The 23,521-nt window shown below is 48.7% G+C and overlaps 1 protein-coding gene and 1 pseudogene across 1 annotated transcript in view; both read right to left on the bottom strand.

Annotated features, from left to right (window-relative positions):
* Nucleotides 1–17,777: 17,777 nt before the first annotated feature.
* The window catches only part of LOC140389907 (ephrin type-A receptor 4), a 163,709-nt gene continuing 157,965 nt past the window's right edge, over nucleotides 17,778–23,521 (bottom strand). Inside the window, exon 18 of the mRNA XM_072474546.1 lies at nucleotides 17,778–18,797. The gene's annotated coding sequence lies outside the window, so the exon portion shown is untranslated. The remainder of the gene's footprint in view (nucleotides 18,798–23,521) is intronic.
* LOC140390938 (U6 spliceosomal RNA) lies at nucleotides 23,012–23,125 on the bottom strand (annotated as a pseudogene).

Raw genomic sequence — 23,521 nt, 5'->3', positions numbered from 1 at the left:
GCCCCGCTTTTCCCTACCTGCTGGCGGAGGCCCCACTACACACTTCGATGCTTAAGAGTTTTCGTCCCAACAACTACACATAGCACATGGTGACTGTTTGCTGAGCAATCCATGATCAGCAGGTCCGATTGATCTAGCATATCTGAGTCCACATTGGCGGCAGGATTCCCTTCATTCATCACCGATTTGGGCCAACGGTAATGATTGGGATAATATCCAACATTTGTTTGAGATGACTTTCTTAGACCTTCCTGGTACCAACAAACCCAGGCTGTGTAATGGGTCGACCACATACAGACCCAGATCAGCCATGCCTCCAGGGACAGCATGATCAGCAGCACGGGTTGCTCTAGTTGCAACCTTCCTCCCTGATATCTCTGTATCTGCTACCAGCACTGAAGTTGGCCTCCTCACACTGGATGCACCTCCAAAATCCCTGACACACACATTCCAGAATTCCCCATCTGGCTACTGTTCATCGAGCCACCGCCTGCTGGCTCAGCGATGTCATTGAGCGGCTACCTGCCTCCACATCATCCACCAGACTTCAGGTCTGTGAATTCCCCTCGATGTTTTGAGGCTGCCCTCCAGCAACTGATTCAACAATGTAGGTGTGACCACTGTAATATGTGATTGTAATACGTTGTTACTGCTTATTCCCAGAATGGCCTGATGGCTGTAGTTCAATGAAATTATCAGCCTTCAATTTAATTATTAATTTAATGAATAGTGAATATAAATACTAATGAGTTTGTTCACTCTTCACAACTATAACTGATGATAAAGTAAATCAGAAGAAGTATTAACTATGTTTAACTACACATGCCAACTAAGCTATATCTCTCTAACACTCTGCTATCTAGTCACTCCTGGTTCGAAGAGGCGGGAAGATGCTCTAAATTCAGATTATATATATGGATCTGGTGTTGCCATCTGGTGGTCGGAACACAATGATACAGTTGTTAACCCTATACATACCAGCAGATATACAGATCACTACAACCACTTGTACAAAGCTGATTGGTGACTTTGTGTGGTCTGGGATCTCAAACATCCTGGGCTGGATTCGCCGATTTTGAGGCTATGCCCGGAGGATGTGTCTGATAATACGATGAAAACGTTGGTGCCGCCCCTGCACTGGTCCTCCGACCAGTGAGGGGCTAGCAGCCGTGCCACATAAGACGCACAGCCTTCCCGATATAAACGCCTGGAAAATTGTCGGGTCCGTGGCCGCGCATGCGTAATGCGATGACCTGCAGCCGTGGTGTCGTACAAAATGGCAAAAGCCACGCGCGGACCCGACCTGCCAGATAGCGCCCCCCTTGACACACCCTTGCCACCCCCTCCAGTCCCTCCATCCCTCCCTGAAGCCCCCCCCCCCCGGCCAGCAGCATGGCTCCCACCCAACTGTGGCACCGCTGGACACAGTCCGCAGCCACCAGGCCGGGTTCACAAAAACTGAGAGCATACGTGTCACACGCGGTTGGGAACTCGACCGAGCAGAGGCGGAGCATCGGGGCAGGGCCTTCAGCTAACGCCCTGAGGCCATCCATCAAAGATGCGTTTTGGAGGGGGAGGAGCATCCGAAAACAGGCGCCGCTCCCGATTTGGTCGTAAACAGAGATTCTCCGCCCAATCGCCGATTATCATATCGGCTTCGGGCAACGAAGAATCCATCCAGGCCCCTGTACCTTATTCGAATCACTGATATTCCTAATCCAGAAAACTCTTATGCCAATTGGAAGGTCCACATTGTCAGCCTTATGATCGTTCAACATTTTTGTTTGCAGTGCTTCTTTCTCAGTCCTCTTGGACACAGCCTTGAATGCCTCGTTTAGCCTCGCTTGATGCTCACCAATCCTCTCGTCAAATTGCCCACCGCTGTCTAAATGTGTGGTGAGCCCAAGGAGATGCTCAAAGGGAAGGACTGTAAACTGGGGAGGAATGTGGGACACTGTCATCAGCATACACCAGTTCTAGAAGATACTCAGGCACCTTGGCCGAGGTTCTCCCGCAATTGGCGGGACAGCCCAACGGCGGCACCAAGAGCGACGTGAACCACTCCGGCGTTGGGTCGCCTGGAATTTGCGGAATCCTCCGCACTTCCGGGGGATAGGCCGGCAGCGGCGGGGTTGGCATCACGCCAACCGACGCCGAAGGGCCGGCGTGAGTTGGCGCATGCGCAGAACTGCTGGCACGTTCTGGCGCATGCGCAGAACCGCTGACGTGTTTCCTGCGCATGCGCAGGGGGTTTCTTCTCCATGCCGGCCATGGCAGAGCCTTACAGAGGCCGGCGCGGAGGGAAAGAGTTGCCCCATGGCATAGGCCCGCCCGCAGATCGGTGAGCCCTGATTGCGGGTCAGGCCACTGTCGGGGCCCCCTCCACGGGCCGGATAACCCCGCGCCCCCCCGAGGACTCTGCTAGGTCCCGCCAGGATGGACCATGTCCATTTCACGCCGGCGGGACTGGCCGAAAACAGGCGGCCGCTCGGCCCATCGGGACCTGGAGAATTGCCAGGGGGGGCGGGGTCGCTGCCAACGACCCCTGACTGGCGCAGTGTGATCCCCACCCCCGCCCAAAAAACGGCGCCGGAGAATTTGGCAGCCTGCATTGGCGCGGCAGGGCGGAATTCACGCCGCCCCCGCCGATTCTCCGACCCGGCGGGGGGGGCGGAGAATCCCACCCATTGCGTTTATTCACAGGAGGCAAGGTGCACAATTGGTCATGCAGAGTACAGTTGAATTGTTCGCAATGTCCATTACCCTCTGGATGGTAGGGGATAGTGCAGTTCTTGATAGTGCCATACATCTTGCAGAGCTCCTGCAAGATTCTACTCATGAAATTGCGTCCTTGGTCACTGTGGATCCGACATGGGACACTGAATTGAATGAACCACTCGCACACTCCAGTTGCAGCCTTTTGGTAGCGGATCGGAATGCCCTGTGTAAACTTGGTGAAGACATTTACAAGTGCGAGAACATGCCCATTACTATTGCGGTCAAGAAATGTGAAATCCGAGTTCCGGGTGCGGCGATGACCAGCTAAGTCGCACGTTTCGGCACCTCCCGTTTTAACGGACTTTTGGGCTCTTATCGGGAGCTCAACGGCAATTTTCGAAGGCTAAACCCACTGTGAGGCGACATAGAAGGGAGTCCCCCCGGATGTGAATGGACAGAAGAGATAATAGTGGCCAGATTGCAGAAGATCCTCTGGAGCAGCGGCAAAGAAGGGAAGTGAGAAGCAAGATGGCGGCGGATGGAGGCTAGTTGGTATGGGGCCTGGAACAGCAGGACTTCCGCCGGCGATGTGTGGAGGAGCTCAAGAAGAAGGTGCTGGCGCCGATGCCGCAGGCGATTGAGGGGTTAAAGGAGGCGCAGAAGACCCAAGAGATGGAGCTCCGTGGAGTGAAGCCAAAAGCTGCCGAAAATGAGGACGAGATACAGGGCTTGGTGGTGAAGATGGAGACGCACGAGGCACTGCATAAGAGGTGTATGGAGAGACTGGAAGCCCTGGAAAATAGCTCGAGGAGGAAGAACTTAAGAATCTTGGGTCTTCCCGAAGGGGCAGAGGGAGCCGACGTTGGGGCGTATGTGAGCACGATGCTTCATACCTTAATGGGAGCTGAGGCCCCGACGGGCCCCCTGGAAGTGGAGGGAGCGCATCTAGTCCTCGTGAGAAGACCAAAGGCAGGAGAAATACCTCGAGCAATAGTGGTGAGGTTCCACCGCTACAAGGACAGGGAGATGGTCCTGAGATGGGCGAAAAAGACACGGAGCAGCAGGTGGGAGAACGCGGTGATCCGCGTGTATCAGGATTGGAGTGCGGAGGTGGCGAGAAGGAGGGCGAGTTTCAATCGGGCCAAGGCGGTGCTCCACAAGAGGAAAGTGAAGTTCGGAATGTTGCAGCCGGCAAGACCGTGGGTTACATACCAGGGTGAACACCACTACTTCGAGACGGCAGAAGAGGGATGGACATTTATTGAAGAGGAGAAGTTGGACTAGATTGGAGAAAGAGTGTTTGAAATGAAGTAGTGAGGTGGTGGTAAGGGACTGTGAATCAGATGGGGGAAAATGTTCTTTCCCCTCGAAGGGGGGGACACGAAGAATTGTGGGCACCGGTGGGGAAGGGGAGGGGGAAGGAGAGAGGGAGCTGCGCCATCAGGGGCGGGGCCGAGAGGGAAGCGTGGGCTTTGTTCCCGTGCTATGGAAATTGTGGCGGGAAAAGGGGACGCAGGAAGGAGGGGGCCTCACATAATGGGAGGCTAAGGATAAACGGGGGAAGCCGAGGTCAGCCAGAGTTTGCTGACTTCCGGAAGCAATATGGGGGGAGCAACTAAGCTAGAGAGGGATCTAGCGGGGGGGGGGGTTTAACTGGGTTGCTGCTGCTAAGGGGAAGGGGGAGCTGTTACGGGATGGGATGGTCGGGACGGGAGAGCGCCGTCGGGGGGATAGGCGGGTGCGTGGGAACCGGGTGAGGAGCTGGTCAAAAAAGGGGATGGCTAGTCGACGAGGGGGGGGGGGGGGGGTAAAGAGCCTTCCAACCCGGTTGATCACGTGGAACGTGAGAGGGTTGAATGGGCCGATTAAGAGGGCAAGGGTACTTGCGCACCTAAAGAAGCTAAAGGCAGACGTGGTCATGCTTCAGGAGACGCACCTGAAACTGGCGGATCAGGTCAGATTAAGAAAAGGATGGGTGGGACTGGTATTCCACTTGGGCTTGGATGCGAAAAATAGAGGGGTGGCAATACTGGTGGGGAAACAGGTATTGTTTGAGGCGAAGACCATAGTGGCGGACAGTGGGGGTAGATACTTGATGGTGAGTGGCAGATTGCAAGGTGAGGCGGTGGTGCTGGTGAATGTATATGCCCCGAACTGGGATGACGTGAACTTTATGAAGCGTATGTTGGGGCACATCCCGGACCTGGAGATGGGAAAGTTGGTAATGGGGGGGGGTCTTCAACACGGTGCTGGACCCAGGGCTGGACCGGTCCAGATCTAGGATCGGGAGGAGGCCGGCAGCGGCCAAGGTGCTTAAGGGCTTTATGGAGCAGATGGGAGGAGTGGATCCCTGGAGATTTACTAGGCCAAGGAGTAAAGAGTTTTCCTTCTTCTCCCATGTCCACAAAGTGTACTCCCGGATAGACTTCTTTGTCCTGGGAAGGGCGCTGATCCCGAAGGTGGCAAGAACGGAGTATTCGGCTATAGCCATTTCAGATCATGCCCCACATGGGTAGATCTGGAAGTAGGAGAGGAAAAGGAACAGCGCCCACTCTGGAGATTAGATATGGGACTGTTGGCGGATGAGGGGGTATGTGTAAGGGTGAGGGGATGTATTGAAAGGTACCTAGAGATTAATGATGACGGAGAGGTCCAGGTGGGAGTGGTCTGGGAGGCGCTAAAGGTGGTGGTTAGAGGGGAGCTGATCTCCATAAGGGCCCATAAGGGGAAACAAGAGGGTAAAGAAAGGGAGAGATTGTTGAGGGAGATTTTAAGGGTGGATAGGCAATATGCGGAGGCTCCAGATGAAGGGCTATACAGGGACAGACGGAGATTGCACACGGACATTGACTTGTTGACCACGGGTAAGGCGGAGGCACAATGGAGGAAGGCACAGGGAGTGCAGTATGAATATGGAGAGAAGGCGAGCCGGCTGCTGGCCCAACAACTTAGGAAGAGGGGGGGCGGCGAGAGAGATCAGAGGGGTTAGAGACGAGGAGGGAAAGATGGAACGGGGAGCGGAGAGGGTGAACGGGGTGTTTAAGGTATTTTACGAGAGGCTATATAAGGCTCAACCCCCGGAAGGGAAAGAGGGAATGATGCGTTTCCTAGTCCAGCTGGAGTTCCCGAAGGTTGAGGAATAGGAGATGACAGGACTGGGAGCGCAGATTGAGGTGGAGGAGGTGGTAAAAGGAATTGGGAACATGCAGGCAGGGAAGGCCCCGGGACCGGATGGGTTCCCAGTGGAGTTCTATAGGAAATACGTGGACCTGCTGGCCCCACTTCTGACGAGAACCTTTAATGAGGCTAGGGAAAGGGGGACCCTACCCCCGACGATGTCGGAGGCGACGATATCGCTGATCCTGAAAAGAGACAAAGACCCGCTGCAGTGCGGGTCATACAGGCCTATTTCCCTCTTGAACGTAGATGCCAAGCTTTTGGCCAAGGTGATGGCGACGAGGATAGAGGACTGTGTCCCTGGGGTGGTGCATGATGATCAAACGGGGTTTGTTAAAGGGAGGCAATTGAATGCTAATATACGGAGGCTGCTGGGGGTGATGATGATGCCCCCACCGGAGGGGGAGGCGGAGATAGTTGTGGCGATGGATGCAGAGAAAGCATTTGATAGAGTGGAGTGGGACTACCTGTGGGAAGTACTGAGAAGATTTGGATTTGGAGAGGGGTTCATTAGATGGGTTCAGCTCCTGTACAGGGCCCCGGTGGCAAGTGTGATTACAAATAGTCCCCGTTACTGTTTGCGTTGGCAATTGAGCCACTGGCCATAGCGCTGAGGGGCTCGAGGAAGTGGAGGGGGGTACTTAGAGGAGGAGAAGAGCATCGGGTGTCATTATACGCGGATGATTTGTTGTTGTATGTCGCGGACCCAGTGGAGGGGATGCCTGAGATAATGCAGACACTCAGGGAGTTTGGAGAATTTTCAGGATATAAATTGAATATGGGGAAGAGTGAACTGTTTGTGATGCACCCCGGGGAACAGGGCAGGGGAATAGACGATTTACCGTTGAGGAGGGTAACAAGGGATTTTCGGTATTTAGGGATCCAGGTGGCCAGGAACTGGGGAACCTTGCATAAGCTTAACTTGCCACGACTGGTAGAGTAGAAGGAAGAGGACTTTAGGAGGTGGGACATGGCGCCCCTGTTATTGGCGGGCAGGGTGCAGGCGGTTAAAATGGTGGTCCTTCCGAGGTTTCTTTTTGTGTTCCAGTGCCTCCCTGTACTGATTACAAAGGCCTTTTTTAAGAAGGTGGACAAGAGTATTATGCGCTTTGTGTGGGCTGGAAAGACCCCAAGAGTAAAGAGGGTGTTCCTGCAGCGCAGTAGGGACAGAGGGGGACTGGCACTGCCGAGTCTAAGTGATTATTATTGGGCCGCCAACGTGTCAATGATATGTAAGTGGATGAGGGAAGGGGAAGGAGTGGCGTGGAAAAGACTGGAGATGGCGTCCTGTAGGGGAACTAGTCTAAAAGCACTGGCGACGGCGCCGTTACCGTTCTCCCCAAAAAAATACACCACAAACCCAGTGGTGGTGGCAACTCTGAAAATTTGGGGGCAGTGGAGACGACATAAGGGAGTGACGGGTGCCTCAGTGTGGTCCCCGATAAGGAACAACCATAGGTTCGTCCCGGGAAGGATAGATGGGGATTTAAATCTTGGCAGCGAGCAGGAATTGCAAAATTGAAGGACTTGTTCTTAGACGGGACGTTCGCGAGTCTGGGAGCACTGACAGAAAAATATGGGTTGCCACCTGGGAATGCATTTCGTTATATGCAAGTGAGGGCACTTGTGAGGCAACAGGTGAGGGAATTTCCGCAGCTCCCGGCGCAAGAGATCCAGGACAGAGTGATTTTGGGGGCATGCGTGGGTGATGGTAGGGTGTCAGATATATGTAGGGAAATGAGAGACGAGGGGGAGACGATGGTAGAGGAGCTGAAGGGAAAATGGGAGGAGGAGCTGGGGGAAGAGATTGAGGAGGGGCTGTGGGCAGATGCCCTAAGTAGGGTAAACTCTTCGTCCTCGTGTGCCAGGCTCAGCCTGATACAATTCAAGGTTCTACACAGGGCGCATATGACTGGAGCAAGGCTGAGTAGATTTTTTGGAGTGGAGGATAGGTGCGGGAGATGCGCGGGAAGCCCGGCGAACCACACCCACATGTTTTGGTCCTGTCCGGTATTACATGGCTTCTGGGTGGGTTTGGCAAAAGTGATTTCAAAGGTGGTGGGGGTCCGGGTCGAACCAGGCTGGGGGTTGGCTATATTTGGGGTTGCAGATGAGCCGGGAGTGCAGGAGGCGAGAGAGGCCGATGTTTTGGCCTTTGCGTCTCTAGTAGCCCGGCGAAGGATTCTACTTATGTGGAAAGAAGCTAAGCCCCCGGGTGTGGAGGCCTGGATCAATGACATGGCAGGGTTCATAAAATTGGAGCGGATAAAGTACGCACTAAGAGGTTCAGCTCAAGGGTTCACCAGGCGGTGGCAACCGTTCCTCGACTATCTCGCAGGCGATAAGGGAAAATAGGAGACAGCAGCAGCAACCCAGGGGGGAGGGGGGGGGGGGGGAGGAGGGGGGCTCATTTGGGTCCTCAGGGGTTTTATGTGTGTGTTTATATATTAGTTATTTATATTATATGTTACGAAGTTACTATTTTAGTTACTATTTCTGTTGTTTCTTATTTTGTTGTTGGCAGTTGCCGTTAGTTAGCATATTATTTATTTTAAAAAACGATCAATGTATATATTATTACAAAGTTGTAAAATGGGAAATTTTTGTTTATATATATACAAAAAAAGAAATGTGAAATCCATTGCAAGGACCTCCAATGGCTTAGTGACAACACGGATCCCATGCTGGGATTAAGCCGCTTCCCTGCTTTGCCCAAAACACATCTGACAATTTCAGTAGTCATCAGCATCAGCAGCCATCCCGGGGCAGTAACAGTTGAACTTTGAGCTGCCCAATTCATGGATTTGGGTCTCACCACACTGTGACTTACAAGTCATGGGACTCTCTTCATGACCTCTGGCTCTGCCCCCCTCTCCCCCCGCCCCCCCCCCCTCCACAACCCCCCCCCCCCTTCCCCCCCTTCATCCTGTCAAGGATACTTCTCCCTGCACAGAGGGCAAACCAGTTCCCCTTCTTGGTGCTCTCTCCCACTATCACCACATGCTGGCGGAGGCCTCACTGCGCTATTGATCTGAAAGGATTCTCCATTGACTGCAAGGGGTCTCTGCTCCACCAATGACTATGATCCTCTGCTCTAGAATTTGTTTCCAATTCAACTCTTCACTTCCCTGTGTGCTTCAAAAACCTCCTGAGCATTCCTCTTTGTGCATTCAATTCTCTTCTCTGACACGAATAAAATTTATTGTTGAACTAGAAGCAATTCTGTGCTGTGAGTCCAAACCCACAAGAAAACAGATTGTGAATAATTAAACTGATTTTAACAACAGACCCTGACAGCAGAGGAGACTTTCATTTGGGCTAAGAAGTGAAAAACCCACGCTTTAACCATGGCATGCCAATCTCTATGTATTTTCTGTTGCCCTGATCGCATCTTTGTTATCATCCTGCAAGCCAGTGAAAGGCTTGAAAACTGAGTGAAATGCAGCATTAAATCATCACAGGTTTAATATTTTACCTGGCAGCTGCAGTGAATTGCTTTTGTTGCTGGTGGTAATCAGTCACGGCTGAACTGTCAGAACTGGGTGTGGAGATTGGCAGAATTACCTACCCAGCAGATAGGCTTGGCAGTTGCTCCATTTTGTTCACAAAAACATAACCAAATAAACAGAAATGAGTTCTGCCTTAAAATGAAGAAATAATGATTGGAACAAAATTCATATTTTAATGTTATCAATAATCACTCAACTAAGAATGCTATTGACGTGTAAAGGAATGAGTGTTAGAGTTTCCCTTTTATTGAATGTGGGCAAAGACTTCCTTTGTTCACTAGCTGCAGTTAAATCCTAAACCTTTTTCTGAAATATATGTTCAGGGGTTTACACTTTCCCCAGAGGAAATCTCCTGCAGTCAATATTCCATCTTGTATGTTAATCAATGGGTTATTTTCATTGTTGGCATATAGCCAGTTCCATGTATAATGAAAAGTTGAATGATGCCACCGTTTAATTTTTCTATCTGTAGGGCGGGATTCTCCAGCCTGCAGCCCCGTTTTCCGGCACGGCACGCCATAGCCAGCAGCAGGATTCTCCGTTCACGCAGCCGGCCAATGGGTTTCCCATTGGGGACCACCCCACGTCGTCGGGAAACATGCGGGTATGGGTGTGCGGCCGGCAGGGCAGAGGATCCCGCCAATGGAGAATCCCACAGCATATAAATCATTTACTATTAAGGCTGCTTTAAGCATTCAACTGATGTGTCCATTTAATCACCAAAATGAAATCGAGTACTTCAAGAGTGTTTAAGAATGTGGACAGAGAGATTAATTTTAACCTTTAGCTTCTGGCAATTAACATTTTAAAAATAAATTTAGAGTACCCAATTATTTTTTTCCAATTCAGGAACAATTTAGCGTGGTTAACCACCTAACCTGCACATCTTTGGGTTGTGGAGATGAGACCCATGCAGACATGGGGAGAATGTGCAAACTCCATGCAGACAGTAACCCAGGGCTGGGATCGAACCTAGGTCCTTGACGTCGTAGGCAGCACTGCTAACCACTGCACCACGGTGCTGCCAGCTCCTCACTATATCCAGGAAACACAGATGAACTCAAAAGGAGTTACACAGTTTGGAGAACCATGAAAACCCCCTTTGAATCTTGATACATTTGTGCAAAGTGTGTTAAGAACTCTGCTGATGTTAAATGCGAGGGTATCCCAAAACCTTGTAGGATAACCTGAAACACCGGTTCTTAGTGGTCTATATTTTCAATTTAGTATACTGTGAGAAAAGAGATGCAAACCAAGGAGGAATAGTACAGTTGTTTTGTGATCAATTAATTAAGAATATTTATTAACTTTCAAGAAAAATACATGACATGAAGGACTATAATATGCTACAACTGCACTGATGGCTATGAATTCACAGTATTACATGAAGTTACTCCTTTGTTTCCAATGAACTACATTTCCTGAACTCTAGATGCCCCTTGTTCCAAAACAACATGCAATATTATATAACTCCACGAGCTAAACCCAACAGATAATTACCATGCACAGGTTAGTTGGCTACGTTTGGGAAAACCGTCTTCAGTTAAAGTGAAGGCGTAATCTTCGCGGTTTGCATTTGTTATTTTAGCCGGCTGTCCTTTTAGCAATAACCTGTTTTCAGGAGAGACTGTTTGCTGCAGCTGGGTGTGGCTGTGATGGTAGCTGCCTCTACTGTATCCCTTTCTCCAGTTATTGTGCTATGGATATATCATTCTTTTTATTTGATGTTACCCACCCTGTGGACCTGGCGTTTTAGCACACCAATGCTAATTCCCTTTCTCTCCACTTTGACGTTACCCCATTGTTTTCTCTTAGTCACATCGGCAAACACTTGCTTTTCTCACTGGTATGCTAATTCGCATATCAAAACCCCTTCAGACAGCTGCCCTTAACAAGTCCCCTTTGAATTTATCCCGATTTCATTTATGAAATCTTAATTTTCCATAATTCTTAACATGTGATCAAGGCAAACATGAAGAGGTTCTTTATCATCAAAGGTGTTCAGAAAGTTAAAAAGATAGTGAGAGATGGGGGAAATGTCTAAACTGCTGAAAGGCGTGCAAATTCTGCACCTGCTGCAGTTGATGGGGGTCGATGTCAAGGTGGACCTCAATGAGGTGAGAAGCAAACATGTCTTGCTCTTATCCTGGAGGCCTCCAAGATCATCTCCAACTCCAGGATCCACTTTGTGGAGCTGGATGAGATATGCACATGTTTTCTTCTTTCAAAATGCACAGAGTTCTGTGATCAGTAACCTGGAAGAAGACAGCTAAGTAACGCCATCGCAGACTGACATACTGAGGATCAGCAAATCCTTCTAGACTGGATTGTGTATCACAATACTCATAGACAGCATGTCCTGCCATTCCTTCTTGTCTTCAGTCTGTGAGCAAAATCATCATATTCCTCCACTCAGCAGAAAGAGAAAAAGAAGGGAATTGGCCTATTTCACCACTGAATGTGGACTACAAAATTCTGTCCAAGGTGTTATAAACAGGAAGGGGTTAATTTAAACAGCACTAATTTTTGCTTTCACCATAAACAGAAATGTGTTTTGGTTTGTTACTCCCTGTATAAACAGTGGCATATTTCCCAGCCCCTCAGTTTTGGTGTGATACAACTACACTGCAAACTCGAGATAGGATGAACTCTCAACGCATGGGAGATGGGATAGAGAAAATGAAAATTTACAGTGCAGAGACTACAGAGGAAAGAGATGGTGGGTAGAATTCTCTGAACATGGGGCTCTGTCCCCACGCTCTCGAGAAAACGGGCACGAATCACTCTAGACTTTCCTGGAGAAAGTTCAGAGTGATTCTCCTACCTGAGGGGAGCTAGCAGGGCCCCGGAGTAGTCCTCGCAACTCCGGCTGCTGATACGGGGACCTGCACTTCCAGCCGGGGCCCCGCGCAACATGGTGGGCCCACACTGCGGACTGGCCCCGCCATTATAAGCCACCCCCAGATCGCGCACGCCCGCAATAGGTGGCCCCTGACCGCAAGCCAAGCCTGGAGGCTGGAGGCCGCCCGCCGGTGGCAGATCCCCCCGTCCTCCACCAGGGTGGCCGCGGACTGAGTCCACAGCCGCCATTGCGAGTGCCCGCCGGGTGGAACCATGAGTGAACTATGCCGGCGGGAACTCGGTGAGTTGCCGGCGGTGAATCGCCGCGGGGGCTTCTTTCAATGGCCCCTGACCGGCACCTCGTCAACTGCTTGCGTGCGATTGGGAGCGCCGTCGGATCCGAAATAGACTCTGGTTGGTCAACCTGGATTAGGAAATGCAGAAGGCCTTCGTATAGTTCACTTTGAACTAGCTCTGTGCATCCCCACAGGGGCGTTGTTAGCGTCTGTTCACAGTTAATGAGCCGCAAGTTACCCTGGTACTGCAATGAAGCTCATTTTGTTCAAGGGCAAGGGATCAGACAAACATAGCTTCAACCATTTTAAAAGATCTTTGTCCAGTTTTAAAATTTTCGGAATCGCTATAATGAATTTTTAAAAATTCATTTACGGGATGTGGGCATTGCTGGTTAGGCCAGCGTTTATTGTCTATCCCTAGATGTCTTTCAGAAGGTGGTGGTGAGTCGACTTCTTGAACAGCTGCAGTCCATGAGATATAGGTACACCCACTGTGCTGTTCGGGAGGGAGTTCCAGGTTGTTGCCCCAGCGACAGTGAAGGAACAGCGATATATTTCCAAGTCAGGATGGTTAGTGACTTGGAGCGGAATCTCCAGTGGTGGTGTTCCCAGATATCTGCTGCTCTTGTCCTTCTAGATAGTAGCGGACATGGGTTTGGAAGGTGTTGTTGAAGGAACCTTGGTGAGTTACTGCAGTGCATCTTGTAGATGGTACACACGGCTACCACTGTTCATTGGTGGTGGAGTGTTTGAATGTCTATTTGATATCTATACTGTTATGGTAGGGTGGTGGAGGGGTTGAATGTCTATTTGATATCTACATTGCCATGGTACGGGAGCAAACCCCAATTTATGTTATGAAACCGGACAAAATCCCAACAGTTCTTTCAATGTATAAAACTGTCAGGAAGGATACTTTGTTCCAGGAGTGATTCCACTGACAAATAGGGATCTTTTAAATCACAACAAACCTTATTATTAACACAGGAATAACCACATTAACATCACAAAAAATAGCTTTTTAATTAAGTTAAACAATTCTTAAAATAAAAGGCAACACTTTAACTACTAATTTATACTATCTTTATCTCCAATTAAGCAAAGCAGATTATAGATCAAAAGCCAGTTCTAAATAAAGTTAGCAAACACAGGGATACATGCTATACTATTCTGTAGCGATTCCCTTCCACAAAAGTAGAGAGACCCTTTCAGGAAGAGCCTGCAAATCCTTCTGTCTTTTTCAGACTCCTGTTCAACATGACAGCATTTGGTAAAACTGCTGCTTAACCTAAATACTGATAGCAGACTGCAAAAATGAAATGAAATGAAATAAAAATTGCTTATTGTCACAAGTAGGCTTCAAATGAAGTTACTGTGAAGAGCCCCTAGTCGCCACATTCCGGCGCCTGTTCGGGGAGGCTGTTATGGGAATCGAACCGTGCTGCTGGCCTGCCTTGGTCTGCTTTCAAAGCCAGCGATTTAGCCCTGTGCAAAACAGCCCCTATATCAAACTACAGTCAGAGATGGCTCCTCCCATTAATTACATCATCTTTATCCCACTCAGATTCCATTATCTGCTTACCTGTATCTAAGCCATCTTCCACTTTATATTTGATTATTTAAATAAATTTAGTGTACCCAATTCATTATTTTCTAATTAAGGGCCAATTTAGCGTGTTCAATCCACCTACCTTGCACATTGGGTTGTGGGAGCGAAACCCACACAAACACGGGGAGAATGTGCAAATTCCACACAGACAGTGACCCAGAGCTGGGATTAAACCTGGGACCTCAGCACCGTGAGGCAGCAGGGCTAACGCCACCGTGCTGCCCATCTTCCACTTTATACGGAGGTTAAAGAGGGATTGTGCCTGCAGGGACACCATGTACAAGCTCTTGATAGAGGAGGAAGAAAATACTCAATGTCACACTCATCCTGATGGCCACCTTTTGTGTAGCTACATCAAGCTGTGCATAGACCTTGATACGCAAACAAGTGTCACTATATATTGAGGTTCTACTTGTCCCCAGTCTTATGATGAATGGGTTTTGCCATGTTGTCACTGAAGGCTCCAAGCAGTTGAACCATGCCATACCACCTGGTCCTCATGGAAACATTTGTGTGGAAAAACACCATTGACCACAATTCCATCAGACAGTGGTCCACACATAATGTCCTCAATGCCTGTGGGAAAAGATGGCGGATTATGTCGGATTATTCCCTGGGCAGGCTGTCAATGTCATTTGGCAGACTATCACATCACCAGAACCTTCAAACACAGAGACGTAGCTTGGCTGGTGGTGTGTCGGGCCCTCCCTACACACCCAAAGTCTCAGTGCTGCTCTCTTAGCCACTGGATTGGGGGAGAGACTGCCACCCACATTCCCTCTGGAATGCTCCTTTGCAAACAAAATCTGGAAGGTGATGCAGTGGTTTTTGTGGAGGTTCATCCTGAGCAGCACTTTGATGCTCTATGGGCTGATCTCAGGGATGCCCTCAGGCTGTAGCCTGGACACGGAATGTCTATCATAAATATTGTGTGCATTGCAGCTGTATTTAGACACCTCAGAGTACAAAATGCTGATATGGAGAGAAGTTGAATTTTATTGCACTTTCTCTAATGCCCAATTTGAAATGTTTTTGGATGTATTTTTCCAGATTTTATGAATAAAGTATATTTTTGGAAAATATATTGATTTTCTTTTGTATTAATTGGATGGAATATAAAGTAGGAAACCATATTACACCCAGTGATAAATATTAAAATTGCACCTCCAACATTATTCTTGATTTTGTATATTTCAAACAGGCTCGACACGTTCCCTGTAAATAAATTAGCGAAGCCAAACTTGTCTTTACGTATTACTTCCCTGGACTTTGGGGCCATACAAAGTGTACAGCCAGTGAAATGCTTTTGAAATGTGGTTAGTTCTGTAATGTAGGAAACCGAACAGCTAATTTGCATGCAACAATGACCAAATGTATTACTTTTTAACAATGTTGTTTCTCCATTGGCTCACCCAGGTTGTCATGGACGAGCTGAATCATGCAGGTCCAAATTATCAGGGTTGATTCCTATTCTTCTAGTTTAAGCTAATCTCAGCCAGTGCTTTAACAGGGGTTGGAGTGTTTCAATCTCCCTGAAGTGTCGCTGAAGAGTATTACTCTGGAGATTAGCTAACAAAATTGGACTTGGCTATGAGACTGCCTACAAGAATGTGCAAACTCCACATGGATAGTGACGCGGGGCCAGGATCGAACCCAGGTCCTCGGCACTGTGAAGCAGCAGTGCTTACCACTGAGTCACCGTGCCACCCTTCAAGCCTTGTAGCCACTTGGGTTGGCCACTTCCCGACTATAAAATGGAGATCCGCAAAGAATGCAGGGAAATTCAGTCAAATGCACGAAAAACAAGCAGGTGCAAAGCTTCCTGTATATCAGAACTTGCAGGAACCCAGACAGCACTGAAACTAACAACCATCTACATATTGATGAGCGATCCCTGGGAACAATTGGAAACAGTTAAGATAAACAAGGCCAAGCCAGAATCCTCGGCGCCAGCAGGAGCCAAGACAAAGGAAGGCCAACGGACACTAAGGAACCGCCCAGCGATCCGGGAACAGCTCCAGTATTGGAGAAATCGATCCAAGTGATCAGAACTTAGTCTAATCACTTGGAACCAGGTATGGGATCCACCCAAAAGGGTGCGAAGCCACTGGGGACTATAAAATAGAGTCCCCAAGTTCAATTCGTCCTTCTTGGCAGGGCCCCTCAGCAGCTCGAAACAACCCTTGACCGTGACCTGCCGAGCAGCTGCACCAAGTAAGTCTCCAGTCAACGCACGCTACGAGATAGGCGCTCCTGGCTACCAGTCTATACCAGCTTTGAAGCCTGCAGACTCAGATTCGAACGAAAAGCCATTTGTTCCCCTGACATGGTGGGCCAGTTCCAAAGCTAAGTATAGGCCTCTTAGTGTTAGAGATAGTCTAGTAAGTAGAGTTTTATACATGAGTAGTGATTGACTGTGTATAATAAATGTGTTTTGATTTGAAACTTACTAACTGGTGTATTGAGTTATTGATCAGTACTTGAACTTGAACCTCGCGGTGGTATCATAAAGATACCTGGCGACTCTAGAGCAACGGTTATAAAGCTGAGCAAATTAAGTAAAGACACAATGAGCAACAGCCTTGACTAGCAAAAACCTATCAATTTCACATTTGAGATCAAATCTACTGTTTATCGTATTAGAGAGAGGTTCACGTTTCTCCTATTCTTACCATGACGTGTTTCGTACCTTCTCTCCCCTAAATAGCTCCTGATTTTAAATATTCTCCCCTACCTGGCAGGGCGGGGGTCCCGGCGTGATGGAGTGGCGGGAACCACTCCGGCGTTGGGCAGCCCCAAAGGTGCGGAAGACTCCGCACCTTTAGGGGCCAAACCCTCACCTTGAGGGGCTAGGCCCGCGCCGGAGCGCTTTCCACTCCACCGGCTGGCGGGAAAGGCCTTTGACGCCACGCCAGCCGGGGCCGAAAGGTCTTCGCCGGGTGATGCGGGCCTGCGCATGCGCGGGAGCGTCAGCGGCTGCTGACGTCATCTCCGCGCATGCGCAAGGGATTGGGTCTCTTCCGCCTCCGCCATAGTGAAGACCATGGAGAAGGCGGAAGAAAAAGAGTGCCCCCATGGCACAGGCCCGCGGTGGGCCCCGATCGCGAGCCAGGCCCCTGTGGGGGCACCCCCCCTGGGGCCAGATCACCCCGCGCCCCCCCCAGGACCCCGCCCACGCCGCCTTGTCCTGCTGTTCAAAAGGTTGTTTAATCCACGCTGGCGGGACAGGCATTCCAGCAGCGGGACTTTGGCCCATCGCGGGCCGGAGAATCGGCGGGGGTGGGCCCGCCAACCGGCGCGTCGTGATTCCCGCCCCCGCCGAATCTCTGGTGGCGGAGACTTCGGGACAGGGCGGGGGTGGGATTCACGCCAGCCCCCGGCGATTTTCCGGCCCGGCGGGGGGTTGGAGAATCCCGCCCCATGTCACTTTGGCTCCCCTACAAGGGGAAGTGTTCCTCTGTGTTCTTGCTCCTTCTTCCCTTAGCCCAACAATGCCCAAGTCTTACCTCTTCTCTCCACCATCTCCACTAGCTGGCCAGGAGAGTGGAAACTTGCCCGGCAAGGAATCTAAAAGTGCAGAAACCAATTATTCCAATTTGTGTATTAATAATTCTCCCAAGCCAAGAATTGTGCTGTAACTACTTTATTTGGAATGCACTTCCTGTGCACCTTTTGTAACTATTTATTTTACAATGTACAAACTAGGTACAAAAAGATTCTCAAGACCATAAATAAATGACATAAGTTACATGTACCTAAAATTCAAATAAAAAAAATAAAAATTAAAACAGAAACAAAATTAATCTATGCCTAACTCATCAAAAAAAGGTACAAAGGGGAAAAATTGGACTGTTAGAAGAATTCCAGTTTGAACTAAATTAAAATATGCTGTACACTTTTATTCAGAAGACCATAGTCTTGCATATACCCAATCAGGTCCAAGCAGGAATACAAAAAATAGATCTATGTCATTTGTTTAAAATTAGCATTTAAGAAGCACACTGTTCAAGACAGAGAAGAAGGTTGTGAAATGTAATTGAAAGTATTGGTTACAGTTTATGATACCTTTGAAAGAATGATGACATATTTGTCACATATTATAACAAAAGTTTACACCAAGTTGTTAAGTATCTAGAAAAATGGTCTGAAAAGAAAATGACCAAGACTGCTGGATATGACTGAGAATTTTCTGACATTATCAAATGTATACAAAATAATGGTAAATTCCAATGGCACATTTTGAAATGCTACTTCAATAAAATACACACACACACAACTCAATGAAAGGTCCAGGCATCTGTTCCTATATAACAGATTCCATACATTATTAATACCTAATAGTATTTTGAACAGGTTGTCACACTAGGCGCAGCAGTGACATGCAGAAGTCCACAAAGGTTAGTTATCTTACACACTACATTCCTCTCGTGACTTTCCAGAACAGATGCTGAACTTTATATATTTAAAGCATGGGATTTACTTTTTTGCTTTGAACTTGGGCTTGTCTAAAGCCGATGTTTTTAGAGCTGTAGTTCCTTCTTGGATCTGATCTTAGTGGGACTAGGTTCTGTGGGATTTTCCATGTTCATTGTTGTTCGGAGATCCCAGAGGATGCACGCTGAGGTTGATTAGGCAGTTGAGTCAGTTCTGAAGTAAAACAACGGATGATTGACTTATTTTAATTGTTTCACAATATAACAGTGCTGGTTGCATGTCATATTTAAACGTTAAATCAATTTTATTTAGTTTAGCATTCATTTTCTTCCATACCATTTTGCATTTATAGAGTATTGTTTGTTGGAAACAATTTTATCAGCTACACATAATCCCCTAGGTTGTCATCAATCAAAGTCACTACTCTGAATCACAATGGGCACAGGTCACATGATTTTTGTTTTCGTCTTGCAACAAAAATAGTTGTGGATTGTTGTAAGCAACTCCTTACGGTATTTTTTTGTGTGAAGACACAGTCTTCTCTAAAATGCATTCACTGGGCTATTTGGTGAGAAACTGTGTTACTAGAGGAGAAATAGACAGCCTCTTTTGTTGCAGATGATGCGGAGTTTGTTCAGATCAGGTACAATAGGACGCTGAGGTTGAGTAATATCAAGCCCAACTTGAGCAAACATTTGGATAAAGGAATGTAACTGGGGAATGTGGTGCAAGGAAGGTGGGAGATAAGAGAGAGAAGAGAAACATTTTACGCAGATCTGATTCCTTCCCTTCCTGCCTGTATTGATCTCCAAACTTGAAAATTATGGTTCTATATCTGTTATTTTAAATGATATTTACTGAATAATGCATTTGGTTTAATCACTGGCTTTACTGTTCAGCTGAGACATTTTCCTTTAAGAATTACCATCCAGCCCCAGTTTCTCTGAACTTTTACATGTTAAGCCTCCTCAGGTATCTTGCTCTTAACTGAAATCCAAGACCTGAGGTACGTTAAGTGTTTTGTAAGTTATTTCTCCATCGAGAACAAACAAAGCATCAGTTGCAATGCTTCTTTTCTTATGGAACATGGGGCTGTGGCTCTGACTTCTGACCTGTACATTGTGATGTGATCTCAGCCATGGTGACCGTTGTTTACTTAAGTTAAGGAGTGTAAAAATCAACTGCATTTGATCTTCATCAAATGGACCCTTCAGGAAAGTATTTATGTCGTCTTTCTCCCCAACCAAAGAGCCAGATGTGCCCACATATGACGAATGGTCACTTAGGTGTGATGCTAGAAAGCACCAAATAGCAATGGAGCCATAAAGAGTCAATGGGCTGGATTCTCCGTTTCAGAGGCTAAGTGCCGGCTTGAACTGCGAATTCGTGGGAGGTCTACACGAAAAAAATCAACGCGACCCCCACACCAAGTCTGGTAACGGTGAGGGGCGAGCAGCGGCGCCAGGTAAAACTCCCACTCTCGCGCCAATGACGGCCGGAGAATGGCTGGGTCCTTGACCGTGTATGCTCACGGCTGATGACCTAAAGCGGTCGCGCTGTATAACATGCCCCGGCTGTGCGCAGTCCCGACCCGCCATCCGCGACCCCACAGGCCACACTCTGGCCACCCCCCATCCCTCGTGGAAGCACCCCCCCCCCCCCCCCGGCCAGCTGGACGGATCCCAGCCGAGTGTGGTGGCACTGGATACGGTCCGCAGCCGCCACGCCGGGTTCCCAACTGTTGAGACCATACATGTCTCGTGCCATCTGGAACTCGGCCCATCGTGGACGGAGCATCGTGGGAGGGCTGGCCGATGATGCGCCAATGTCGTTGCAATGGCGCACGACGTGATTACTCTATTTCTGAGAGGGTGGAGCATACTGACCAGCGTCAAACCGCTGCAGCCCCCGATTTGCGTGTCGGAGTTGATTCTCCACCTGCTTGTTGATTACGATATCGGAGAATCCCGCCCAATGACTTTGGGAGAGGAGAATATAAATATCATGGAACTATCTTATTTACTGAGTTTATCTGGGTCTTTTGGTGGTTGACCCGGAATTTGCTCACTGGCAAAAAAATATGTTTCTCTCAAATATTAGGGCAGCACGGTAGCATTGTGGATAGCACAATTGCTTCACAGCTCCAGGGTCTCAGGTTCGATTCCGGCTTGGGTCACTGTCTGTGCGGAGTCTGCACATCCTCCCCTTGTGTGCGTGGGTTTCCTCCGGGTGCCTCCCTCCCACAGTCCAAAGATGTGCAAGTTAGGTGGATTGGCCATGATAAATTGCCCTTAGTGTCCAAAATTGCCCTTAGTGTTGGGTGGGGTTACTGGGTTGTGGGGATAGGGTGGAGGTGTTGACCTTGGGGTGGGGTGCTCTTTCCAAGAGCCGGTGCAGACTTGATGGGCCGAATGGCCTCCTTCTGCACTGTAAATTCTATGATTCTATGATTTTATGGTGAAGGGAAAGAAATCCAAATATATTTATAGTTTAGGCAAAAATGTTGTGTAATTTTTCCTAACTTGTTATCTAGCAGTCTCATAAAAACAAATGGAAGTTGATACTATGCTCACACAATATGGATTTATGAAGGATAAATTCAAAGTGGACACTTTAACAAAAACGGAATTGAGAGGTCAGGTGACCTTTTTTTCACCAATTCACATGGGGGGGGGGGGGGGGGGGGATGTAGGTGAGCGTTTAATTGAATGGATGGGATTTCCCCCCTTGGAACACACCCATCAAAACCTAAACACAATTGCATGCTTGGGATTGGAAGGACCTCAGGCTCAGTGGCCATTACTGGCCTCTTCCCACCTCGACTCAATTTTTAGGTTGGCGGGAGTGGATGCAGATTGGGTGGGAAACTGCCAAAATATTGTTCTCCATCTCGGGCAGGAACGGGAGGACGCCTCCTTCTGAAGGCCACCTCAGAGTTGCCCCCCACCCCCACTCCAGGACATTGGAACTTCGGGTCTATTCCCCGATGCTGCGATTGCTCCCCTCGCAACCCCCAGGGTATCCCCTACACTTCCGCCCAGAGACCCTTGGCTGCTGCAGTTCCACCTCAGGCCACTGCAGCGTTGTGCCTGCCTGGGCTGGAGAGCTGTCGGCCAATCAGATCGCCGGCAGCTCTCACAGATGGGACTTCCTTCCAACGGCAGACGGGAGTCCCGCCCAATGCCAATCAATGCCCAATTGAGTGTTACATGTCAGTGGGATTTTGAGTCGGCAGTAGCATGTTGTGCACAGACTCTCGAGATGCAGCCTTAAAATCCTACCCATGGAATTACAAGACCCTTGAGATAATCTTCAAGTCATTAAAATGTAAATGACCTTTTGGGGCACATCTTTCAGAAGTCATTAAAATGAAAAAGAGCTTTCCTGTGGTTAATGACTGCTCCGCTCAAAATAATCAAAGAAACAATTTTCACAATATTGCTTGCAAACTTTTCGACTTCAGAGCTGAAATCCACAGAATAGGTGAGAATAGGTGAGACTATTATGGTGGATTGTGAAGGGGTGAACATCAAACCACACTATTTGACAATAACCTAGCCTCAGGAATCATTTGTGAGGACAGTGGACAGAAATACTTCAGACACATGACAAAAACAAAGGAATGCGTATTATGTGCCCCGGTCACCTTCCTGTCCACCCCCTGAGTTGGGATGGGTGGGTCCCAAAATCAGCAGCCTGCCCAGCATATTTAAATAAATAATTTGGGGTAAATTGAGCTTTTATTTTTTCAAATTTAGAGTACCCAATCCTTTTTTGAATTAAGGGATAATCCTAGCCTGTATATCTTTTGGGTTGTGGTGGCGAGACCCACGCAAACACGGGCAGAATGTGCAAACTCCACACGGACAGTGACGCAAAGCCTGGATCGAACCTGGTACCTCGGCGCCGTGAGGCAGCAGGGCTAATCCACTGCGCCACCGTACTGCCCATAAATTGAGCTTGTTAACAAGTCAATTGACTTTGATAATATGCTGCCAACAACGTTGTCACCCTTTGTGCTTTGGGGGGTGGGGTAGCCCCCTAAGATAGATGCATAGAATTTACAGGGCAGAAGGAGGCCATTTGGCCCATCGAGTCTGCACCAGCCCTTGGAAAGAGCACCCTAATTTAAGCCCGCTCCTCTTCCCTATCCCCGTAACCCAGTAACCTCGCCTAACCTTTTTAGACACTAAAGGGCAATTTAGCATGGCCAATCCACCTAAGCTGAACATCTTTAGACTGTGGGAGGAAACCAGAGCACTCGGAGGAAACCCACGCTGACACGGGGAGAACGTGCAGACTCCGCACAGACAGTGACCCAAGCCGGGAATCGAACCTGCAACCCTGGAGTTGTGAAGCAACACTGCCAACCACTGTGCTACTGTGCTGCCCATAGTACCCCCTTCTGCCTATCTGCCAGCTTTTTAAAACATATCATCCCCATCCTCCAACCTGAACTTTTTTTTTTTCCTTCCGCAGGGGCCATGATAATCTTCTCCGTATCATTCCAATTTTAGTATATGTGCTGCCGAAGCGAGCACCCCTCCTCCCTAAACTGCCCAAACCCACCATGCTTAAGACCCTAGACTTAATCTGGCTCCATGGGGTATGGGTCTTCTTGTTCCTGGTTGCAGTCCCGGCTGTGCCCACTAATGTGCCCGTGGTGCTGCCGGGACTGATGGAGATGCATACCAATCGGATTGGTTGGCAGCTCCCGAAAACAGGAGTTCTTCGCCAGTGAGGAGTGCAAGTCCCACACTGCTGCAATTTAGTTCACCCACAGCACATTATGGCTGCAGGCCGGGCTGGTGTGGAAGTAGGTCGGCTCCATGCTTATTTTGCTTCCAGCTAGATGAACCATCCACCCCCTTCCCATGTAATCGGGTACCTTAGGTTCTGATAAAGAGATTTAAGTGGCAGCATGGTGGCGCAGTGGT

The sequence above is a fragment of the Scyliorhinus torazame genome, chromosome 14, assembly GCF_047496885.1.
Source record: "Scyliorhinus torazame isolate Kashiwa2021f chromosome 14, sScyTor2.1, whole genome shotgun sequence".
NCBI lineage: Eukaryota > Metazoa > Chordata > Chondrichthyes > Carcharhiniformes > Scyliorhinidae > Scyliorhinus > Scyliorhinus torazame.
The sequence above is the reverse complement of the archived record's forward strand: the minus strand, read 5'-3'. Positions and strand labels throughout refer to the sequence as shown.